The 23,188-nt window shown below is 41.1% G+C and overlaps 1 protein-coding gene and 1 non-coding gene across 4 annotated transcripts in view; both read right to left on the bottom strand.

Annotated features, from left to right (window-relative positions):
* The window catches only part of KIF13B (kinesin family member 13B), a 211,804-nt gene that overhangs the window by 140,250 nt on the left and 48,366 nt on the right, over positions 1-23,188 (bottom strand). The gene's annotated exons all lie outside the window — the stretch shown is intronic.
* Positions 16,692-16,764, bottom strand: TRNAK-CUU (transfer RNA lysine (anticodon CUU)). The gene has a single exon. It is a non-coding gene; the product is annotated as a tRNA-Lys (tRNA).

Raw genomic sequence — 23,188 nt, 5'->3', positions numbered from 1 at the left:
TACAAAAAGTTCCAAAAATACTACAAAGAACTCCTGTGTACCCTTCACCCTATCCCCCAAATGATAACGTCTTATTAAAACTGCAGTTACAGTGATCAAAACCAGGTAATTAACCATCAACACAAGATTTATGAAATAATCTAGAGCACACCTCATATGAATTTCTTCCCAACTGCCCTCATTGATGTCCTTTTTCTGGTTCAGGATCACACATTCATGGAGTTGCCATGCCTCCTCCAACTGGGGGCGGTGTGTCTCTCATAACCCTGACACCTGAAGGGTACCAGGCAGTTATTCTGTAGAATGTGCTCACTACAGGTCTGTCTAATGCTTCCTCCAGACTAAATTCAGGTTAGGCATTGTGGCAAGCACCACAGAAGCCCTTCTAAGTACATCAATAACAGAAGGCCATCACTATGGAGGACAGTATGGAGGTTCCTTAAAAAACTAAAATATGATCCAGCAATCCCACTCCTGGGCATATAACCAGACACGAGAAAAACTCTAATCTGAAAAGATACATGCACCCCATGTTCCCAGCAGCACTATTTCCAATAGCCAACATATGGAAGCAACCTAAATGTCCATCAACAGATGAATGGATAAAGAAGATGAGGTACATATATACAGTGGGATATTACTCAGCCATAAAAGAGAATTAAATAACGCCACGTGCGGCAACATGGTGGACCTGGAGACTCTCACACTAAGTGAACTAAGTCAGAAGGAGAAAGACAAACATCATGTGGTGTCACTTATATGTGGAGTCTTGAAAATGACACAAATGAGTGTATTTCCAAAACAGAAATAGACTCACAGGCACAGATAACAAACTGTGGTCACCAAAAGTGAAGAGGGGTGTACAAATAGGGAATCTGGGATTAACAAACACTGCTAAATCGCCTCAGTTGTGTCCAACTCTACGCGACCCTATAGACTACAGCCCGCCAGAGTCCTCTGTCCACGGGATTCTCCAGGCAAGAATACTGGAGTGGGTTGCCACTCCCCTCTCCAACAAATATACACTACTGTATACAAAATAAACAACAAGGTTCTACTGCGCAGTACAGGGAACTATATTCAGGATCTTGTTAATAGCCCATAATGGAAAAGAATCACTTGGCTGTACACCTGAAATACTGTAAATCGACATTTCAATTTTTTAAAAATGCCAGAAGGCACATGATGATATCCAGATCTCACTACTGATGATGGTAGCTCTGATCATGTTACACGTGTATCCACCTTTCCACTGTAACATTACTAGTTTTCCCACTGTAGCTTTTTTCAGTGACCATTGATGAATCTTGCACACAATTACTGTTCCCCAAATGCGGTCTAGTCACTAAGATGTTAACAGCCCAGGTGAAGCAACATACGCAGATATGTTATTTAGAAAGAGGGTGGCTCGGGAAACAGCAAATGATTTGATTATATATTTTGGATAGAACTATTTCTATGAATAAGCCACTCACCTCTTTCTTTTTACTGGCCTGGGTTAGCGGCTTATGCTCACTTTTCAATAATAAAGTACACCATAAAATTAAACTGAATTATAGTCCTAATCTTAGACTGCCACAATAAGAAGAAACTTAGTGACGACTTTATATAAATTTGGAAATTTTTATTAAAACTTCTGACCATGACAAAAATAAATTTTGAGTCCAAAAATAAGCCAGACAGTACTGTGTTATGTGTAAAACAAGCTATACCAGAACGATGAGTTACAAATCAATTACTGCTATCAACTACCAAAATCAAACATGACGTCCAGATCTCATTGACTCTATTAATTTTAAAGATTTAAGTTTCTGAAACTCTCACAATTTGCAACATCTGGAATCTGTTTTAATAAGATCCCTCTCCAATCCACTCTGTAACGGCTGTGTTACATCACAAAGAGTTTATTCTAATACGGCCATAGTACATAATGATATTGTTTCCTTTCTGGACTTAAGCTGGCAGTACCAGCAACCAAACAACAATCTGTGTGACGATCATTCATTTCTCTTTGTCGCCCCTCCCCCACTGTCAGTCTTTTTCACGTCGGGAATAAAGCTGACCTGACTAAAAATTCAGACATTGACAAGATTCATAGAGGAAGCTTATCAGTCTCTACTTATCTGGCTAACATTAAGATGGACAATTAAAAGCCCTAGCCATTGTTTCCTCAAAAACTGGAATACTACATTCAATTGTGAAGAATCAACTTTAAAGCATCATTGATAAAGTTTTCTGGAGAATAGTATTTGGATGTAGGGGGGTTTTAAAAATGATACCAGTGAAAGAATAAATCAAAGAATAGAAATATGTAGCCTGGACCAGGGAAGACTAAAAGACGACAGGATGCCACCTCAGGTAGGATCTATGGAAGAAAGTTAAAACAAGGGAGAGCTCTTTAACAGAAGAGTAATTAGCACTGCGTTAAACAGCCAGCTCGCCATTAGTGGAGTTATCTGGAGAGAGAACAGAAAGTGTCTGATGAGGATGTTGAAGTAGGAATGAGAAGTTACACTGGATTACTTGTGCAGCTCTGTGTTTACAATGGGAAAGCCAACGTTAGGCATTCGACACGTTATATTTCAGTACTTCTATCAGGGACACGGTGCAGAGCACCAGTGCATCCGAGCTATAGGTCGAGCATCACCTCCCACGCGACTGCCTTAGAAGGTCCAACCTCTCCAGCGAGCCAGTGTCTTCCTGCATCCCACAAGCCTGCATTCAGGTAAAGCCACTCCCTCTGACAACTCTATTTGTTCAAATCCTACTCACGCAGGAAAAGCTCAGATCAAATTACATCTCCCTCGAGACCCCCTCCACAAGAACCCCAAGCAAAAGCGAGTCTTCCTTCCCCATTTCTATTAGCAAAAACTCCCTACAGACCATGTATTACCTATCAATGTCACATGATATAAACTAATATTAATATAAATAGATTATCTCCCCAACTAGACTACAAGCTTCTGAAGGACAGAGTGTGTCTTCCAGGGTTTATCAGTGTCCAACACAAGGCTTTCTGCTTATTTAGTGAATGTTTACAATCCCTAGGTGACCTGGCCTGCCTTCTATCTCAACCACATCTAGGACCATCTTCCTTTCACCCTCACTGGCCTTCTTCTAATTGGCCCAGTGTACACAAGCTTCCTGGTCTACGGGCTTTCACTCGTGGGTTTTTTCCAACCTTGAAATCTTGAGGCTAAACTCATTTGTCATTTCTTAGCTTATCATTTCTCTACATGTATCTTTCCTAAACATCCAATCTAAGTCAAGTCACTCATGTTACTCTCACTCACAATACTCCTGATAGAATAAAAACATTTCCACCACCATCCAGGCTCCCTAAAATCATCCCCCAAACAAAAAAGGAAACAAGAAACAAATCCTATCTTCAATGAAACTAGGAGATAATTATACATGAAACATATTACACAAACACAGAAAGCACATTCACTGAAGACAAGGAAAGGTCAGAAATGAGTGGCCCCGAGTATCCCAGAAGGTGGGGGAGAGGGGGCGCCTAAGAGACAGGAAGCGCATTCAAGTCACAACCTCTAATATACATCCTCAGAGAAACGTCTTTAAATCTAGAGAAAAGACAGTTTTGACAATTGTCTATTAAAATCTTCCACCCACACAAACTGTACTTGGTTGAGAACAGAGGGACATTCCAAGAACACAGTCACTGAAGCACAAGTGGCATATTTCCCAATCACAGAACTTTAGAGAGATGAAAACTCAAGTTAATAAATTCCATAATTTCAAATTACCATATATTGAAATTGCACCAAAGAATACACTATTAATTAATCATTTGCAAATCACCTGCTTCTTCTCATCTGTCAAACACACTAGTAAATTTTAATTCACTGCCCACTTTTACTACAAGAAATTTTAAAATCTGACCAAAGAATTATATTAATCCTGATTCATTTGTGGGTTTAATAAAATACATTTCACATGCTATGTTAACAGAGAAATACACATTCATTGTAAAAATTAGATGCGAAAATAACATCAAGGTGTACACAGAGATTAGGATAGATTATTGAAGCACTCATTCCAAGAAAATGCTTATAAATTTTTCTTTCTTTCAGTATTTTTGGTTATCGCTGGTTTTCAATTTTATGAGTCTATATATCTCTAGTTTCCCTGAATGGATTAATGTGATTAGATTTCTCTGGAAAAAATTTTTTTTTTTTTTTTTTTACTGAGTATGAAATTAACTCTCCAGTTCTCTTACCCTTTCAGACCCAGAGCCATATGTCAGGCTCCAAACCAGAGGGCACATACTCAGTGTTCACAGGCAGTACAGCTCACAGCTATATTTTACTTAATCCTCACAATACTGACCAAAAACAGAAAATCAGAAGATTTCACATTAGAATCCTTCTGAAAATTCAGAAGATGTGGAAACGCTAGGCCTAAATGTGCACATGCAGCCCCTGGCTAGACCTGAACTGCTGTGCCTTCCACATGGCTGAGTTTTAAATTCCTGCTGTGAAGAAAGCAATGGCACCCCACTCCAGTACTCTTACTTGGAAAATCCCATGGACCGAGGAGCCTGGTAGGCTGCAGTCCATGGGTCACTAAGAGTCGGACATGACTGAGCGACTTCACTTTCACTTTCATGCACTGGAGAAGGAAATGGCAACCCACTCCAGTGTTCTTGCCTGAAGAATCCCAGGGACAGGGGAGCCTGGTGGGCTGCCGTCTATGGGGTCACACAGAGTCGGACACGACTGAAGTGACTTAGCAGCAGCAGCATGAAGAAAGCAGAAGAGGGTTTTCTTCACACTCAAAGAAAACAGAGACCTACAAATTCATACCACTAAAGACAATGTTTCCAAATCTAATCCCAAGAACCTAAAATCAAGGGCCACCACAATCTGATGAGGACTACCCTACAGATTCTCCCCACCCTAGTAAAGAATACAGTCCCCTTTAATATCCCAACAAAGAATCCTAAGTATCAAATCCCAAAAAGGAATCCTAAACGCAAATGTCACCTGGAACAATTGTTGCTGTTTAGTCACTAAGTCATGTCACTAAGTCATTGTGACCCATGGATTGTAGCCAGCCAGGCCCCTCTGTCCATGGGATTTTCCAGGCAAGAATACTGCAGTGGGCTGCCATTCCCTCTCCAGGAGATCTTCTCAACCCAGAGATCAAACCCACATCTCCTGCATTGGCAGGTGGATTCTTTACCACTGAGCCAACAGTAGCTATGAAACAGAGCTTAAGGTGAAGTTCCTGTCTTCACTATAAGCAGTGGTAGGTCTACAATTCAGACTTAAAAGTTGGAAAGCCTGGGGGCTTCAAGGGGGGGAAAGAAACACAAAATACTGGTGCACCTACATTCCTGCATCAAGAATGTTAGGTCCGTCATTGCTGTGAGGTTGATCCACAGTTCTCAGATTAACCTCAATGTTAATCTGAGATTCAAGTCAGCCAGCGGGTTGAGAAAAACTAAAATTTCTAACCCATTACTATAATTACTCCCCAAACTCACTGCTTAGCAAACATTTCTTTAACTTCCTTATAGACTTAACTTCCTTATGTGCAAATTCAATTTCTAAGCATCTCCAGCTAAATACTGCCAATGTATGGGGTGCAGGCTCAATCTCTGATTGGGGAACTCAGATCCCACATACAGGGGCCAAGAGGTTTTTTAAAAAATCCTAAGAGCTTTTTCTTTACATTTGTGTTTCTTTTGCTGTCCTACATATAGGATCATCGTTACCGTCTTTCTAAATTCCATACATTTGCGCTAATGTACTGTACTGGTGTTTCTCTTTCTGACTTAACTTCACTCTGTAAAATAGGCTCTGGGACAACCCAGAGGGGAAGAATAGAGGGGGAGGTGGGAGGGGGGTTCAGGATGGGGGGAAGGGGTACATGCACCCGTGGCTGATTCATGTCAATGGATGGCAAGAGCCACCACAATATTGTAAAGTAATTAGCCTCCAATTAAAACAAATTAATTTTTTTTTAAATGCTAAGAGCTTAAATTCTTTTACAACAGAATGAATGAATGAATGTGTAATAAGTACTATGAAAAAAATAAAGTGAAAAAGGGGGAGAAAGCTGTAAGCAAGAAAAGCTCTTCACAACATCACCTTTTCCCACCTGTCCTCCCCCAACTACTACTCGCTTCGCTTGTAGCTGTCGGTCCTGCAGGCTGGTGACATTTTACTTTTGGCTACCTGTGTACCTCTCCCGCTTTTTGCCCTAGTGATAACCTTCCTGTCCTTCAGAAAACAGTCACCTTCTCTGTCCTCTTTTAGGAACTATCACATCTCTTAGGCCTTCTTTTTCTCAGCAAGTACTATGGCTGTGTTGCCTCCTCCTGGACTTTAAGCTCCAGAGAGCAAAGAGCAGTTTCATTCTCCTCCACTTCCCCAGCACCTGACGTTAAGTAGGCATTCCACAGCGCTTACTGGAATTGACCAAGACGTGATGAGCTTGTCCGGAGAAGGCAATGGCACCCCACTCCAGTACTCTTGCCTGGGAAATCCCATGGACCGAGGAGCCTGGTAGGCTACAGTCCATGAGGAGGCGAAGAGTCGGACATGACTGAGCGACTTCACTTTCACTTTTCACTTTCATGCACTGAAGAAGGAAATGGCAACCCACTCCAGTGTTCTTGCCTGGAGAATCCCAGGGACGGGAGCCTGGTGGGCTGCCGTCTATGGGGTCACACAGAGTCGGACATGACTGAAGTGACTTAGCAGCAGCAGATGAGCTTGTCTCAATTGCTCAGTAGCTAAGTTAGCTCCTGATTTACCCTGTCCCAGGCTCTCTGTAATTCCTGACACTCACCCAAAAAGTCTTAACTATTAGACATATACAGTAATATACCTTTTAGACTAGTAATTAGAATTCCATTTAGCACCAGATTCCCTGGTGGCTCAGACAGTAAAGAATCTGCCTCCAATGCAGGAGATTGGGGTTCAATCCCTAGGTCTGGAAGATCCCTGGAGAAGGGAATGGCAACCCACTCTAGTACTCTTGCCTGGAGAACTCCATGGACAGGGGAGCCTGGTGGACTATACCCCATGGGGTCACAAAGAGTCGGACATGACTGAGCGACTAACATACAAATACACAGCAACTACTCAGAATATACTTGAAACAAAAGCAAAAATGCTTCTAGAAACAGAACAAAATAGAAGCCAGGCTTCTCTCCACAGATGAGACTGGAGCCTACAGACCTAATACTGTAACTAATGTGAAGTTATGAGGGCTGCCAGGTGGCTCAGTTTGCTGTGATCCACACAGTCAAAGGCTTTGGCATAGTCAATAAAACAGAAGATGATGTTTTTCTGGAACTCTTTTGCTTTTTCAATGATCCAATGGATGTTGGCAATGTGATCTCTGGTTCCTTTGCCTTTTCTAAATCCAGCTTGAACATTTGGAAGTTCACAGTTCACGTATTACTGAAGCCTAACTTGGAGAATTTTGAGCATTACTTTACTAGCGTGTGCTGCTGCTGCTGCCACGTCACTTCAGTCGTGTCCAACTCTGTGCGACCTGTGAGATGAGTGCAATTGTGCGGTAGTTTGAGCATTCTTTGGCATTGCCTTTCTTTGGGATTGGAATGAAAACTGACCTTTTCCAGTCCTATGGCCACTGCTGAGTTTTGCAAATTTGCTGGCATATTGAGTGCAGCACTTTCACAGCATCATCTTTCAGGATCTGAAATAGCTCACCTGGAATTCCATCACCTCCACTAGTTTTGTTCGTAGTGATGCTTCCTAAGGCCCACCTGACTTCCCATTCCAGGATGTCTGGCTCCAGATGAGTGATCACACCATCGTGATTATCAACCCTAAATATTCGTTGAAAGGATTGATGCTGAAGCTTCAGTACTTTGGCCACCTAATGTGAAGAGCCAACTCATTGGAAAACATCCTGATGCTGGGAAAGATTGAAGGTAGGAGGAGAAGGGGACGACAGAGGATGAGATGATTGGATGGCATCACAGACTCCATGGACATGAACTCGGGCAAAGTCCGGGAGAGGGTGAGGGACAGGGAAGCTTGGTGTGCTGCAGTTCACGGGGTCAAGAAGAGTCGGACAGGACTTGGCAACTGAACAACAACAACAGAGGAAACCCTGAGTGGGATATAACATAGCTCACAAGACACTCCAAGTCACTTCTGTTTCCTTACAGCTCATCAGCAAGATTCGTTACAAGCTTTGGGTGGGTATCTAGGTGATAAGCCTCGCATCTGCTCTGTCTTAGCTGGTGGAGCTGAAAAGGATCCAGGGTCAGCACTTAAAGGATCACTGACCTGACCTGCCCTGTGAGAGCCAGGAAGCAGTGGGATCAGTATTTCAGACTACAGTGGACCAAGGAATGAATAAGAAGTGTAATCAAGACACAGAGTACTATATATTTGAAATTTGCTAAAAGAATAGATCTTAAAAGTTCTCATCTCACACACACACATGCAAAATTGTAACTATGTGTGGTGATGGATGTAGTTTTAACGATTTATTGTGGTGATCAATTTGCAATATATACAAACATCAAATCATGATGAAACTTAATATAATGTTCTGAAACTTAATATAATGGTAAAAATCAATTACATCTCACTTTTTAAAAAGAGGAGTTATGTGCTTCCCAGAAGGCACAGTAGAGAATCGACCTACCAATGCAGGAGACACAAGAGATTCGAGTTTGATCCCTGAGTCAGAAATAGCAAACCACTCCAGTATTCTTGCCTGGGAAATCCCACGGACAGAGGAGCCTGGTGGGCTACAATCCATGGGATCCCAAGAGTCAGACATGACTTAGCTACTAAACAACTGAGAACTGAAAAGGAAACATTTGGTCTTAAGATATTTATTAAAATGGACCCCTGAGACTTTTTCTGACAATGGTGATTCAAAATAAAAAAATGCAAGTGATCTTTTTCCTTGTCCTCAGTCGTGTTTTCACAATCCCATGGACTGTAGCCCACCAGGCTCCTCTGTCCATGGAATTCTCCAGGCAACAATACTGGAGTAGGTGGCCATTCCCTTCTCCAGGGGATCTTCCTGACCCAGGCATTGAACCCAGGTCTCCTGCATTGCAGGCGGACTCCTTCCCATCTGAGCCACCAAGCTGTCTGCTATAGGATCAGTGCTCGACGTAAGTCCAAAACTCTAGCCGTGACAGAATAACTGGCTCTACCTTTCATGCCATAGACAAGAAAACTGCACAAAAGACGCGGAGCAAATGTTTTCAGACAATGGATAAGAGGCAGTGTGGGGGAATAACTCAGAGAGAAGGACAGCAAGTGAGCTGGGCCCTACAGCTGCCCAGGCTTCCTACCTACAGATGCTTGGGACACCAAGAGGAAACCCAAGGCAGGACATGGTGGCCTGAGCGGAGATGGTGGAGACTGAAGAGCTAAGGCAGTGGGAATTTGCTGGCCAGAGAAAAGGAAGCAACCCAGAGGAAGAATTCTAGAAATCTGCAAGGAGTTTCCTTCCATGTTTGACTCAGTGCTAAACGGCACATACAGAAGGTAAGGCCCCAAAGGGCCATAAAACCATCCAGGAAATAACTACTGTGGGAGAAGCTGCTGTACACTGAACAGTCTTCAGGGCTCAGAGAAGAGGTACAACCAGCCACAATGGAAAGATCTTCTTGAACACCAGGAGGCATTGGGTTTAGAGCCCAGAAAGGTCAGTTGAGGAGTAGTGCTGCTGCTGCTAAGTCGCTTCAGTCGTGTCCGACTCTGTGCGACCCCATAGACGGCAGCCCACCAGGCTCCCCCGTCCCTGGGATTTTCCAGGCAAGAACACTGGAGTGGGTTGCCATTTCCTTCTCCAATGCATGAAAGTGAAAAGTGAAAGTGAAGTCGCTCAGTCGTGTCCGACTCTTAGCGACCCCATGGACTGCAGCCTACCAGGCTCCTCCGTCCATGGGATTTTCCAGGCAAGAGTACTGGAGTGGGGTGCCATTGCCTTCTCCAGGAGTAGTGTGCTACACTTGCCCTACAATAAGGACTCTTCTGGCCCTGATCTAACAAAGCTCAACAGCAAGCCAAGATCCAACTGATCCAGGGGTAAATAACTCACAAGGAGTTTCCTAGGTCTTGCTCACACCAACGAGAAGTGGGGCAATACCCTCATTCAATTGGACTGTTCGGACATGGAATCATGTAGACACAAGCTTCACAGAGTTTTTTCTTATGGAATGATAACTGAGCACCAAGCCCTACATTAAGTACTTTATTTTCATCACAGCAATCCTATGAGACATCCTCATGTTACATCTGAGTTACTCAGCATTCAGAAATTAACACAGCCAGTGGAAATGGAATTAAGATTCACACTGGTGTCTGCCTGCTTCAAAGCACACATTCAAGCTTCTGGTGGCAAATTCAAGGCACTCAACCAGCCACTTTCCCAGGTCAAGCACACGGTGAACATCACTAACGAACCACAACACTCCTGTTCTTCATTAAAAGAAACTTCATGCAGGGCACCCTCAGAGGGAAGTGCTGAAGACATCATTAAATATTAAAATAATGCTAAATGCCAGAGAATAAAGCAATAAGAAATACGATATTTGGCTATAACTTAGAAAATTACAAAAGTAAACGTCACAGGATGAATAGAGTACTTTCACCGTAAGCTTTCAAGTCAAATTTGAAACTGTATTTCAATCGTTTAATTACAGTATTAATATTCATCTCTTCTCCCAAAACTTAACTTGACTTTAACTGCTACATGTCACAGATACAAATAGTCTACCCCCCCTTTTTTTTTTCACTAAAAGTAAAGCCTGAAATTCAAAGGAAAAAAAGACACCTATTCTTCAGTGTACAATTATGTAGCCTTTTGCTTTTTTTGGAAGCAGGAATTGTGTTTGTTTACCTCATAACATTTCCCAAAAGAAATGCTTTATGTCACCCAAAATAAACCATGCTTCCATCATTTCCATGCTTGTCACTGTTGATTTTAATAGGCAAAGGAATAATAGGGAAGGTAAAATGAATTAACAAAAGCCTTGATCTTGAAGAAAAGGGTGAGGATGTGGAAGCTGGAACAGGATTAAGAATTAAAGCATAAGTTGAGGCCACCAGCATGCAGTGCTAACACTTCACAGCCTAAGAAGGAAGCTGTATGGGCCTTCCCCGGTGGTCCAGCGGTTAAGACTTTGTGCTTCCAATGCAGGGGGTGTGGGGTTCGATCCCTGGTTGGGAGACTATGATCCCACATGTCGCACAGCACAGCTCAAGAAAAGAAGCTGTAGACATAGATATTTTGAGGAACCAAATATGCCTGGACCAGCAAAAGCCAGAAATCCCATTAGACAGCAAGAACTCCTTAAACCACATGCATCAGCACAGTAACCCGCGTTTCTTGAACTAGCCAACTGGTTAATAGCAGGAGAAATTGGCTCTCAACTGGCGGCTAAAGGAAGATTGGATGAGGAGTTAAGTACTAATAAATGGCAGAGAAGGGAGAGTTCAGTTAAACCTTGGCATTTTCTTAAGAGTTACCAATGCTATTGTCTTTTAAAAATGCAACAGTTTTTAAGATCTAATATATTCTACATATCTATGTAGTTTTAACAGTTTTGTTGACATCATAATTTATATACCATAAAGTCATCCATTCTAAGGGAGCAATTCACTGACTTTTAGGAAAGGTACAGGGTTGTGAGCCCCCCACCCCAATCTACTTTAAGAACAACTCTGTCACTCTGGAAAGTTTCCTCAAGCCTGGCTGTACTCAATCCCAAGTCCTTTGCCCAGCCCTTAGCAACCACTTAACAACTATATCTGCTTTCAGTCCTTCTTTTGTGAACATTTCATATAAATGAAATTATACAATATGTGGTCTTTTGCATCCAGTATCTATCACTCAGGCGTGATTTTGTTCATTTGTTTGTTGGGGGCGCTGTGCAGCATGCAGCATTTTACTTCCCTGACCAAGGATTGAACCCGTGCCCCTGCAGTGGAAGCAGAGTCCTGACCACTGGACCACCAGGGAACTCCCAAACTCGGGCATGCTGTGAGGTTCATCATTTATCAGTTCCCTGTTCCTTTTTATTCCTGGCAGTGGACAGGCATTTCAGATTGTTTCCAGTTTAGGGCTACGATGAACAGAGCCGCTATGAACATTCAAGAACAAGTCTTTGTACAGACGTTTACTTTCATTTCTACAAATCTATGCAAGTATAGACACCTAACCAAAGAACTGCTGCCCTGTAGGGTAGGTGTGTATCTGTCTTTACAGGAAAGAATCACGCCTTTTTCCTAAGTGTGTGCAGCAGGTTACATGCCCACCAGCAGCAAGTCAGAGCCACAGGTGCCCCACACCTTCGCCATCTCTTAGCAGTGTCTGCTTCACATTTACAGCTGTTCAAGTGAATGTGATGTGGCATCTTGCTGATATTAATTTGTATGTCCACAATGACCAAAGAGGTTGACAGTCTTAACATGTGTTTATATTTCACTCAAAAGAACAGAAGAATTCTCACAATCCAGTCTCTCTCCCTATTCTTAGACTCGTCTAAGAAATGACAAACTCCTGGTCAAATGCACACGGTTGCCTTTTCATTCCTGCTTATTCCTCTGGACCATTTCTAATTATTACTTCGTTCACTGCTTTTACCTCTTTAACCACTTTTGATTTTCTTCATAGGTTTTGTGGAGACATTAATTTTTCTCTTTCTTGGACACCTAAGAGTAAAACTGCTGGGTCATATGCTCAGCATCAATTTAACTTCATATTTGCTATTTGTTTTATGACCCATATGTGCAAAACTGCCCATCTGAAATTTAGGTCTGTCTTTTTTGGATCAAGCTCAGTATGTAAAAATTTTAGTAAATTTTATTTAATTTCTAATGTCCACACTGAATGATTCAAAACATACACGGGAGTCATTGTGCCCAAGTCATCCTTACTGCATTAAGCCTTGAGCGTCTAACTATTCCAGGCTTATAACTGGATGGCACCAAGGACTTCAGAGCTGAAATCCCTAAGAAGCTTGCAATATAGTTGATAAGATAACAGATCATATGGAAGATGCTGTCTCCATGGCATGATGTTGTAGACACTAGCAAGTAGAAACCCTTCATTCAGTTTTCATTCTGCCCTGCTTTAGCTTTGTGATCCCAGTGGTCACTTAACCTCATCAAACCTCTCTGCTACTTCAGGAACCAGGCAATCACCCACATAATCTGCTTCAGGCCACCGGGCAATATCCTATGTGGTATGGAAAGAACGTGGCTTGGGAACTAGACAGACGTGGGTTCAGATCTAGATTCAATACAGGTTTGTGCTCTTATCAGGTCCACACTGCATTCCACGTATTATTTTCTTTAATCTCCACAACAACCCTAAAGAATAGGTTCCATTATCCTCATTTTACAAGTGAGGAAACAGGCTCAGCAAGATCAAGCTGCTTGCTCAAGTCAACAATTAAAGATTCAAACCAAAGCAGAAGCAATATTCCACTGAAGTGACACAATCAAAAACATGTAGGTCACGTGAGATCAATCCTGAATCTTCTTTCATGGCTCAACCTTCTCTGCATTGTTTTTTCAAGGCTTTGTTTCTGTTCTTCTCTCCTTCATGAAGTCTGGTTTCCTGAATAGGCAAACAAACCTTAAGGAAATATGTTGTAGTCCCAGGAGACTAAGTTGCACATTTGCAAGGGGGTGCAGGTACAGAAGACTTGTCAAGCCTACCTAACAAACAGGCAAATACAGCACTTTTTGTACAACACAGAGTGGGGTAGAAGGATGACTCACAACATGGGAAATGGCTTAGAAAAGAACACACCTACATCCTTTGGTTATCTCATATTCCAAGATATAACCAACTAACTCTTAAGAAGCAGTATGGCTTCAGAATTTAGGGTATTCTTAACTGAACTAAACTGTCTTAAAGAAAGCAGCGGCAATCTTAAAATGCATTAGTTTGAAGGACAAAGAAAAAAGCACTGGAAGCTTCTGAATGCAAATTTAGACTCCTGGAAATAAAACCGTAAATGAGGATATGAACTGAAGTTTAAAACTCACTCTGCACACACCAGGAAGAGAAACTGTGTACAGGAGGGATGCCTGCACGTTACTTTTGTTCACTCACCTCCATACATAAGTGTGTCAGCAACACAGGACAACACGTCCACGTATTAACCGGTATTTCCGTTTCCCAGAGAGCTGAGAGAGAGACCTGCCTAAGAAATGTGCTTGTGTAAAACTGCTGAAACTGCCAAAAATTTTTTAAGCATTCTACAAGTTTAAGTCAGTATTTCTTCATACCTTTCATAGTTTACAGTGGTAAAGAGACTGGGCTCGGGAATCAAATTGCTTGATTTTGAATCCTGACTGCACCGTGTACTACATGACTTGAGAAACTTAGCCAACCAGTCTGTGCTCCAGTTTGCCTTATCTGTAAAACGCAGACAGTAAGAGAACCGATGTCAGGGATCGCTATGGGGATTAGAACAGGACCTGGCACAGAATAAGTACCAAGTGAAGAGGGGATATTGTGTATGGATTTCCTAAAATCTCAACAGAGAGATTGCAAAAGCAGGAGATGATGAATGCCTTTTGGCTACGGAGGCAAGATGGTGCAAAGGTCTTATTCTTCTCCTCGGTGAACTAGTTTGGAAAAAACTCCAGAGTAAGAGCTGGTCCAGAGGCGATAAGGCACTAAGTGCCTAGTTTTAAGATCTTCCATCTATCAAAAATTCACTTGCAATAGTATGATTTTTTTTTTCCAGGGCGGAGGGCTGTCAAGACACATCCCCCCAAGATGGCTCATTGTACTTTGCTGTATTATTCGAATCTCTCGCTCATTAAAAATAGATGGTAAAGTTCGTTGGCATTTTTTAATATCATCTCTTCCTGTTCCCTCTCTCTTTTGGGTAACAACTGAATCCCCACTGATGTTCATAAACCTGTTTCCTATCTAAAATACCCTTGTGTCTTGGGACATTATGAGCACAGTTATATCATGCTTATCAGAAGGCATAAGAGAATTACAGAAATTAAAGATGAAAACACAAGGTTCCCAGAATTCCTTGAATATGCTTCCTTCTAACAGGCACTACATCGTATGAACTGTTTACAGGTACACCAGTAGCCAGAGGCCTCCACCCTGGCCTCCACCCAGCTCCTTCATCTTCTCATCTCAACGCTTAAATTTAGCCCTTTCAGATTGTAGGTATCCAATGAATGTCTACTGAAATGACAGACTAGGAGTTAGGTTAACCATCACTATATCCTGTCTAAAATAAAATCTCTCCTGATAAATAATCCCTCTCCAGGGATTCCCTGGTGGCTCAGATGGTAAAGAGTCTGTCTGCAATGAAGGAGATCTGAGTTCAATCCCTGGGTCAGGAAGATCCCCTGGAGCAGGAAACGGCACCCCACTCCAGTATTCTTGCCTGGAAAATCCCATAGACGGAGGAACCTGGCGGGCTACAGTTCAGTGTCGCCAGGAGTCGGACATGACTGAGCGACTTCACTTTTACTCTTCAAAGCCTCCCCTCACATCTCCAGATACTACTTTTCCTATGTATATTCTCTGTCAACGTTTTGTCCTTCCTTTACTGTTACACATTAGACTCTAAACTATCAGTTTCCTTAAGAAACCATGATCTAAAAATGTAAACGAGCCAGAAAATGTTAATTCTTCCCCACTGAATTTCAGGTAACAGTTATCTAGAGAGTAACTAAGACAGAAGGCTCAGAGACAAAGATCTTTGGAGGAAATTAATAGAATCATATAGCTAAAGATCTGAAAGGGAAAAACTTAAGAATATGCTGAAGACAGAATTGGGGCGTCCCTGGTGGCTCAGGGGTAAAAGAATCCACCTGCAATGCAGGAGACTTGGGTTTGATCCCTAGGTCAGAAGATCCCCTGGAGAAGGAAATGGAACTCACTCCATGGACAGAGGAGCCTAGCGGGCTACAGTCCATAGGATCACAAGAATTGGACACAACTTAGCGACTAAATCACCAAAGACAGTTTAAAAGTAAACAAAACCACAGGAAAAATAAAAAGCTTACTCAAGAGAGTCATGGTTTAAAATGTGGTACAATCTGATGCAACTGACTGAATTTAAGAAAAAGAGAAATTTGTTTTAACTTTATGCTAGAACAACCCCATCAAACAGCCTATGAACCAGTTGTGATAACAATCCCAGAGAAAGACAGGAAATCTAACACATCATTTGGTCTAGCACTGAGACAGAGGGATAGATGGACGGATGGATGGGCAGAGAAGCCAGTGAAAGATGGATGGATACACACACATATATATATGTATATAATAATGTCAACTTATGAATAAAGCAAGTGGGCTCTAAGAGGACATAACATAGAAAGGGGGAAGGACAGGATCTCTTCTTGGTAAACAAGGAATGAAGAGACAACGTTGAAAGTACAAGTTAATATATTCTGTAAAAACACCAGAGAAATGACTATGAAAGGGTGAAAGTGTTAGTCACTCAGTTGTGTCCAACTCTTTGCAACCCCATGGACTGTAGCCCACCAGGCTCCTTGTGCATGCAATTCACCAGGCAAGAATACTGGAGTGAAGGAAATACTTCACTCCTGAAGTATTTCCTGAAATACTGAAGGAAATAGCTATTTCCTTCTTCAGGGGATCCTCCCGACCCAAGGACTGAACCCAGGTCTCCTGCATTGCAGGCAGATTCTTTGGGCATACGCCCAAGGTGGGGCTCAAACCCATGACCCTGGGATTAAGAGTCCCATGCTCTACCTATTGAGCTAGCCAGGCAGCCTGAAATGATGGTAGAAGAAATTAAATATAAAAATCAAACAGTAGGAGAAGAGGTAAAAAGCTGGTACATCTTAAGCTAAAATCTTCTTCAGAGAGTCAATGAATATATGCCTAAGATTAATAAATCTAGGTATACTCATACCTGGAATAGTCTTCAAAAATTTTTTTGATCATGTACCCCCCAAAAAAGACGCTTACTCCTTGGAAGGAAAGTTATGTCCAACCTAGATAGCATATTCAAAAGCAGAGACACTACTTTGCCAACAAAGGTTCGTCTAGTCAAGGCTATGGTTTTTCCTGTAGTCATGTATGGATGTGAGAGTTGGACTGTGAAGAAGGCTGAGCGCCGAAGAATTAATGCTTTTGAACTGTGGTGTTGGAGAAGACTCTTGAGAGTCCCTTGGACTGCAAGGAGATCCAACCAGTTCATTCTGAAGGAGATCAGCCCTGGGATTTCTTTGGAAGGAATGATGCTAAAGCTCAAACTCCAGTTCTTTGGCCATCTCATGCGAAGAGTTGACTCATTGGAGAAGACTCTGATGCTGGGAGAGACTGGGGTAGGAGGAGAAGGGGACGACAGAGGATGAGATGACTGGATGGCATCACTGACTCAATGGACATGAGTCTCAGTGAACTCCAGGAGTTGGTGATGGACAGGGAGGCCTGGCATGCTGCGATTCATGGGGTCGCAAAGAGTCAGACACGACTAAGCCACTGAACTGAACCCCCCAAAAAAACCTCCTCGTATATTTGAATTGTCATATAAAGTTATTCAAAAATGGATTTAAATAGTTGCAAAGAATTCCTGAATTTTTATATTTTTAAATAGAATTTCCTAACTTTATCCACTGGAATCCAACTACCATAAATTTATATAAATTTAAATAATGATATTTTATTGTTGATACAATCCACTGTTTTTTAAATGAAAAAACTTTTCTTTAATAGCCAATAATTTCATACCTTTACTTCTTTCCCATCAAGTCACCCAGTGAAGTGACGTCATCTACCCAACATCTGAACTGACTTGAAAATTTGAAGGCAATGAAAAAGAAACACTTGGTCTCCAAATTCCATTCTACTGATAGTTTGCACAAAACATTTTATCCTAATGTAAAGTCTTCTGTTAACCCTCTATCATGTGTTTCTGCAAAAATATCTATATAAATTAAAACTTTAAATTTCTCTGGTTACTCTTCTGCATTGAGCTATCAATACAATTATTAGTAGCACATAAATGACTAGAACAAAATAAATATATTACAAAATTTGATAAACACAATAAAGTAAAAACTGTAATGGAAAAGCATCTTATAATGAAACAAGTCCATGGATTACTATAACTTACTACTGAAATGAGTTGGCACTGAGCATTAATGGTACTCCTATTTTCTTTTGTACAGAAGTAAAGCACTGAAAGGGCTTCCCAGATGGCGCCAGTGGTATAGAAGCTGCCTGCCAGTGCAGGAGAAAACAAGAGACGAGGGTTTGCTTGCTGGGTCGGAAGATCCCCTGGAGTAGGAAATGGCAACCCACTCCTGCATTTTTGCCTGGGAAATCCCATAGACAGAGGAGCCTGGCGGGCTACAGTCCATGGGGTCAGAGTCGGAAGAGACTGAGCACAGACGCAAAGCACTGAAAATCCTGCTAAAATATGCAAGAGGACTGAATTGGAAGGAGGTTTGTTACAGTAACGTCACTCAAATCTTCACACTCCTGCCATGGTACACAGCAAAAAAAAAAAAAAAAGCAGAATGATCTAATATCAAATATTATTTTTAAGGATCTATAAGCTAATGAATCGATTAGGTCTCCTGAAAGCAAAAACTGGACTGGCAAAAGGAACTGTAAGCCAGGTCACAGAGCATTCATTTTCTCAGTTTCCTGGATAGAGGCCAAAGACTTTACCATAACCTCTCAAGTTAATCACACCTGCTATTGTTTCACTTATCGGAACTTTGCTTAACCTCTAAAACTCAGAAAGGATGGAAACAAATCAAATCTTGTTAACTTCATTATACCTCTGACAAAAGAATACTATTTGGCAAAATTATTTCATCTTACAATGTGCTTTCAATACATTTTCATCAAAACACTGAAGCTACACATTTAGCTGATTCAATTTATGGAAAAGTCTGCACTATAACTAGAATGGGACTTAATTATTAAATCAGTATCCTACATATCTTATCAAATCTTGATTATCTTATTATCATTAATCAAGTAAGTCAAACACATTCTCCATACAAAACAACCTGACTTCATTTTTAAATTCTAATAAAAGTGTTAACATTCATTTCAAGGAGGCCTATATTACAGAATACATTTTGTAAGATAGATTACTGAAAGTAATTAAACAAGTATTTAAATTATATACATCTAGTAATTTAAAACAGATAAAAGATGGATCAATATGTTGCTTCTCATTAACTTATTTTTAATAATAAAATTTAATGTGTAACTAAACTAGAAATTATTTACAAAACAAGGAGAATGATGAAGAAATGGTATTCCGTGGGTTAACATGTATATTAAATTGGTATGTTAAGCTTTCTTTTAATAATTACATACGAATGAGAAAAAAGTCCATTAACCTTTTAAAATCAAGATCTGACTCTTCCTACATATTTAATGAAAGAGTACAGCCATCCCTTGGTCCATGTGGGGTTAGAGAACCCCCCATACCAAACTCTGAGGATGCTCAATTTGCTAATTATTAGAGAAATGCAGGAAAAGATACGACAAACCTAGACAGTGTGTTAAAAAGCCAAGACCTCACTTTGCCGACAAAGGTCTATATGTAGTCAAGGATATGGTCTTTCCAGTACTCACGGATGGTTGTGAGAGCTGGACTACAGAGAAAGCTGAGTGCCAAAAAATCGATGCTTTTGAACTGTGGTCTTGGAGAAGACTCCTTGGACTGCAAGGAGATCAAACCAGTCAAGCCTAAAGGAAATCAACTCTGAATGTTCACTGGAAGGACTGAAGCTGAAGCTCCAATACTTTGGCCACCTGAGTGAAGAACTGACTGTTGGAAAAGACTCTGATGCTGGGAAAGACTAAAGGCAGAAGGAGAAGAGGGCGACAGAGGATAGGATAGTTGGATGGCATCACCGATGCAAAGGACATGAAACCTGAGCAAACTCCAGGAGATGGTGATAGACAAGGAAGCCTGGTATGCTGCAGTCTACACAGTCATGAAGAGCTGGACATGACTTGGCTACTGAACAACCACCACCATCTCACACTGGTCAGAATGGACACTGCTAAAAAGTCTACAAATAACAAATGCTGGAGGGTATGTGGAGAAAAGGGAACCTTCCTACACCACTGGTGAGAATGTAAGTTGGTGCAGCCCCAATAGAAAACAGTATAGAGGTTCCTCAGAAAACTAAAAATAGCTACCATATGATCCAGAAATTCCACTCCTGGGCATAAATCCAGACAAAACTATAATTCACAAAGATACATGCACTCCTATGTTCACAGCATGAAGCTATAATTTGATCCACAGATTTCTGATCATAGCACTATTCAAAACAACCAAGACATGGAAACAACCTAAATGTCCATCAACAGTTGAATGGATACATAAACACAATGGAACACTACTGACTCATAAAAAAGAACAAAATAATGCCATTTGCAGAAACATGGATGGACACAGAGATTATCATACGAAGTGAACTAAGTCAGAAAGAGAAAGACGTATCGTTACGATATCACTTGTATGTGGAATCTAAAATGACACAGATGAATCTATCTGTGAAGCAGGAACAGATTCACCGACACAGAACACAGACTTGTGACTGTCAGCGGGAGGAGAGGAGAGGAGGCATGGACTGGGAATTTGGGGGTTAGTAAATGCAAACTATCATGTACAGAATGGATAAACAAGATCCTCCTGTACAGCACAGGAAACCGTAAGTCAATGTACAGGGATAAACCATAATGTAACAAATATCAAAAAGAATGTATACACATGTATAACTGAGTCACTCTGCTGTAGAGCAGAAATTAACATTACACTGGACATCAATTATACTTCAATTTTAAAAAGTAGATTTCAGCTACCTTATTCAATAAAGATTCAGTAAGGAGAGAAAACAGCATAAAATTTTTATCTGTGCATTTAGCCACTATATCCTAAAAAAAAAAAAAAATTCCTATTTTCCTGCTTTGGCTGTTTGAAAGTACTTTGCCTTCCAATGAATGCCTTGTCCTAGGGATGAGTATTAAGAATAAAACAGAATTGTTTCTATTTTCCAGCCTGAAAACCTATAATTTGATAACTACAATTAACAATTAAACAGAAGTTCTATATTAAGAAACCTTAGCTTAAATCACACCATTAGTCTGTCAACAAGAAAGTGAAAAATAAAAATATGGAAACAAAAAATGGGAAGGTAGAAGAGCACATATTTCAGTGACTATGAGGCTGAAAATGTTAACACTTTATATTGGATGACCCGAAAATTCTCATTGCTTTACGGCAGAATAAAAACAAATCAACGATATTTCTGACAGGAATATCAGGGAGTTGAAGTTAAAGATATCTCCTGTGCCTGCAAAAATGAAGAAAGGGCTAGAAGGATTATGTGCGTGAAAGAAGCCCGCCCATAGGCTCCTAGGGAACGTCTGTCCAATCAGTGAGGAGCTGAATGTGGACTCGGCCAATGGAAAGCTTTGAGTCCAGGAACCAATCGACTCTGCCTCTCTGTAAATGCTGAACGTGGATTAGTTATGTTTTATAAACTCTCATATAGCTCTGATGATCTATTACGTGGAGAACTATGGACCCTGGTTATTTATCCATGGAAGTTCACATTTTTGGAGTCCTGTTGAATCTGTGTAATGGAGAACTCACTAAGCTGCCAGAAACCTCTTTTGCAGGGCTTAGCAAAGTCAGGACTGAGGGGGTGTTTGCTGGATTTCACCTCCAAGATGAAACAACCCTACTCCAGACCCTGAATGAGTGGTTAGTCAGCCCTTGATCTAAAGCTTTTCCTCCCACTTCTCTGAGTTTTCTCGAAATGTTAGCAAATAGGCCAGGTTCTGAATGTTTCCCCTGCTCTGACAAGGCGTTGGTACCTTTTACACCTGCAAGCTTAGTCACCACACAATCTAATACTGGCAAACTGTTCCCCTGGTGATCCTAGGCAGGCAAGTGGCTACGGGGGTGCTCACTGTAAATGCTAACTGGTGATTATAGGAAAATCCTGCCAGTAATGAATATTCTGCACTCAGGAGAGAACTGGTAACACAAGCATTCATTCAGCCAAGTACATATTTAAACTGGCTGGGGAAAATCTCCACTCAGAAACACTAGACTTTCATTTCCTATTTTGTGGGTGTTGTCTCACTGGAAAACATCAATGTGCAGATTTCCAAGACGAAAACTCTTTTCATCTGTTCTCAACACTCAGTGTTCAGGCCACCTTTAGCATCTCTTGCCACATCACTTTAATAATCTCTGACCTGATTTTCCAATCTCCCTTTGCATTCCTGCCTAATCTACCCTCCACAGTCATCAGTGTAATCTCATACTGAGTCATTTTGAGTCCAGTGGAGCCAAACAAGGCCTAGTTTTGACTCTGAGCAAGATTCTTAATCTCTCCATGCCTGTTTCTCCATCCGAAAAAAAAATGCAAATAATAATAAGACTGCTGTGAGGATTAAATAACATGTATAAAGTGCTGAAAACCGTGACTGAACAATTATGTCACTCATGTGTGGAAGAACCTTCCAGGCTCTCCCACCGTCCATGCCAACCGTCATGCTATTCTTTGTATCTGAAATATCTTTATTTTTGAGCCAGACAGAAGAAAGTCCTAATCATGTTTTTCTGCGATGTCTTTTTCAACCTTCATAAATTATAGTACTTGCAACTTTCACTCCTCCTCCCCCCAACTTCTTCCTAACACTGCATTCGTGTCTGTCTAGATCGTCTTATCATGTTGTCTTTATTAAGATTCTCTTGTCTTTATTTGAAAATACTTCTGAATAGTCCCATAGCACTTCATAGCTCTCTCCTAGGGAACTTCCACACACTGCATTTGTTATTTGTACAGTCTCATTCTCCCTACTAATGATTTTTAAAAAGAAAAAATAGCAATAAAGGCGAGTGTTAAGTTTTAATCCACATGTAGGGGTAATTTCTTGACATTCGGTATCCTAATCACAAATATACACTCCAGGCTTCATCACGTGACAGAAGATTCTAATCAAAAATGCACACTCCAGAGGGAGGGGACATATGTACACCTATGATTAATTCATGCTGATGTATGACAGAAATCAAACCAATACTGTAACCATCAATTAAAAATAAATAATTATTTTTAAAACCCACACTCTAGAGTAGGGATTCTTAACCCTGATAGAATGAATGGGCATCTGCAAAAATGGTTGGGGGAAAAAG

Source organism: Bos javanicus, chromosome 8 (assembly GCF_032452875.1).
Source record: "Bos javanicus breed banteng chromosome 8, ARS-OSU_banteng_1.0, whole genome shotgun sequence".
Lineage (NCBI taxonomy): Eukaryota > Metazoa > Chordata > Mammalia > Artiodactyla > Bovidae > Bos > Bos javanicus.
This window is presented reverse-complemented; position numbering and strand designations above follow the sequence as displayed.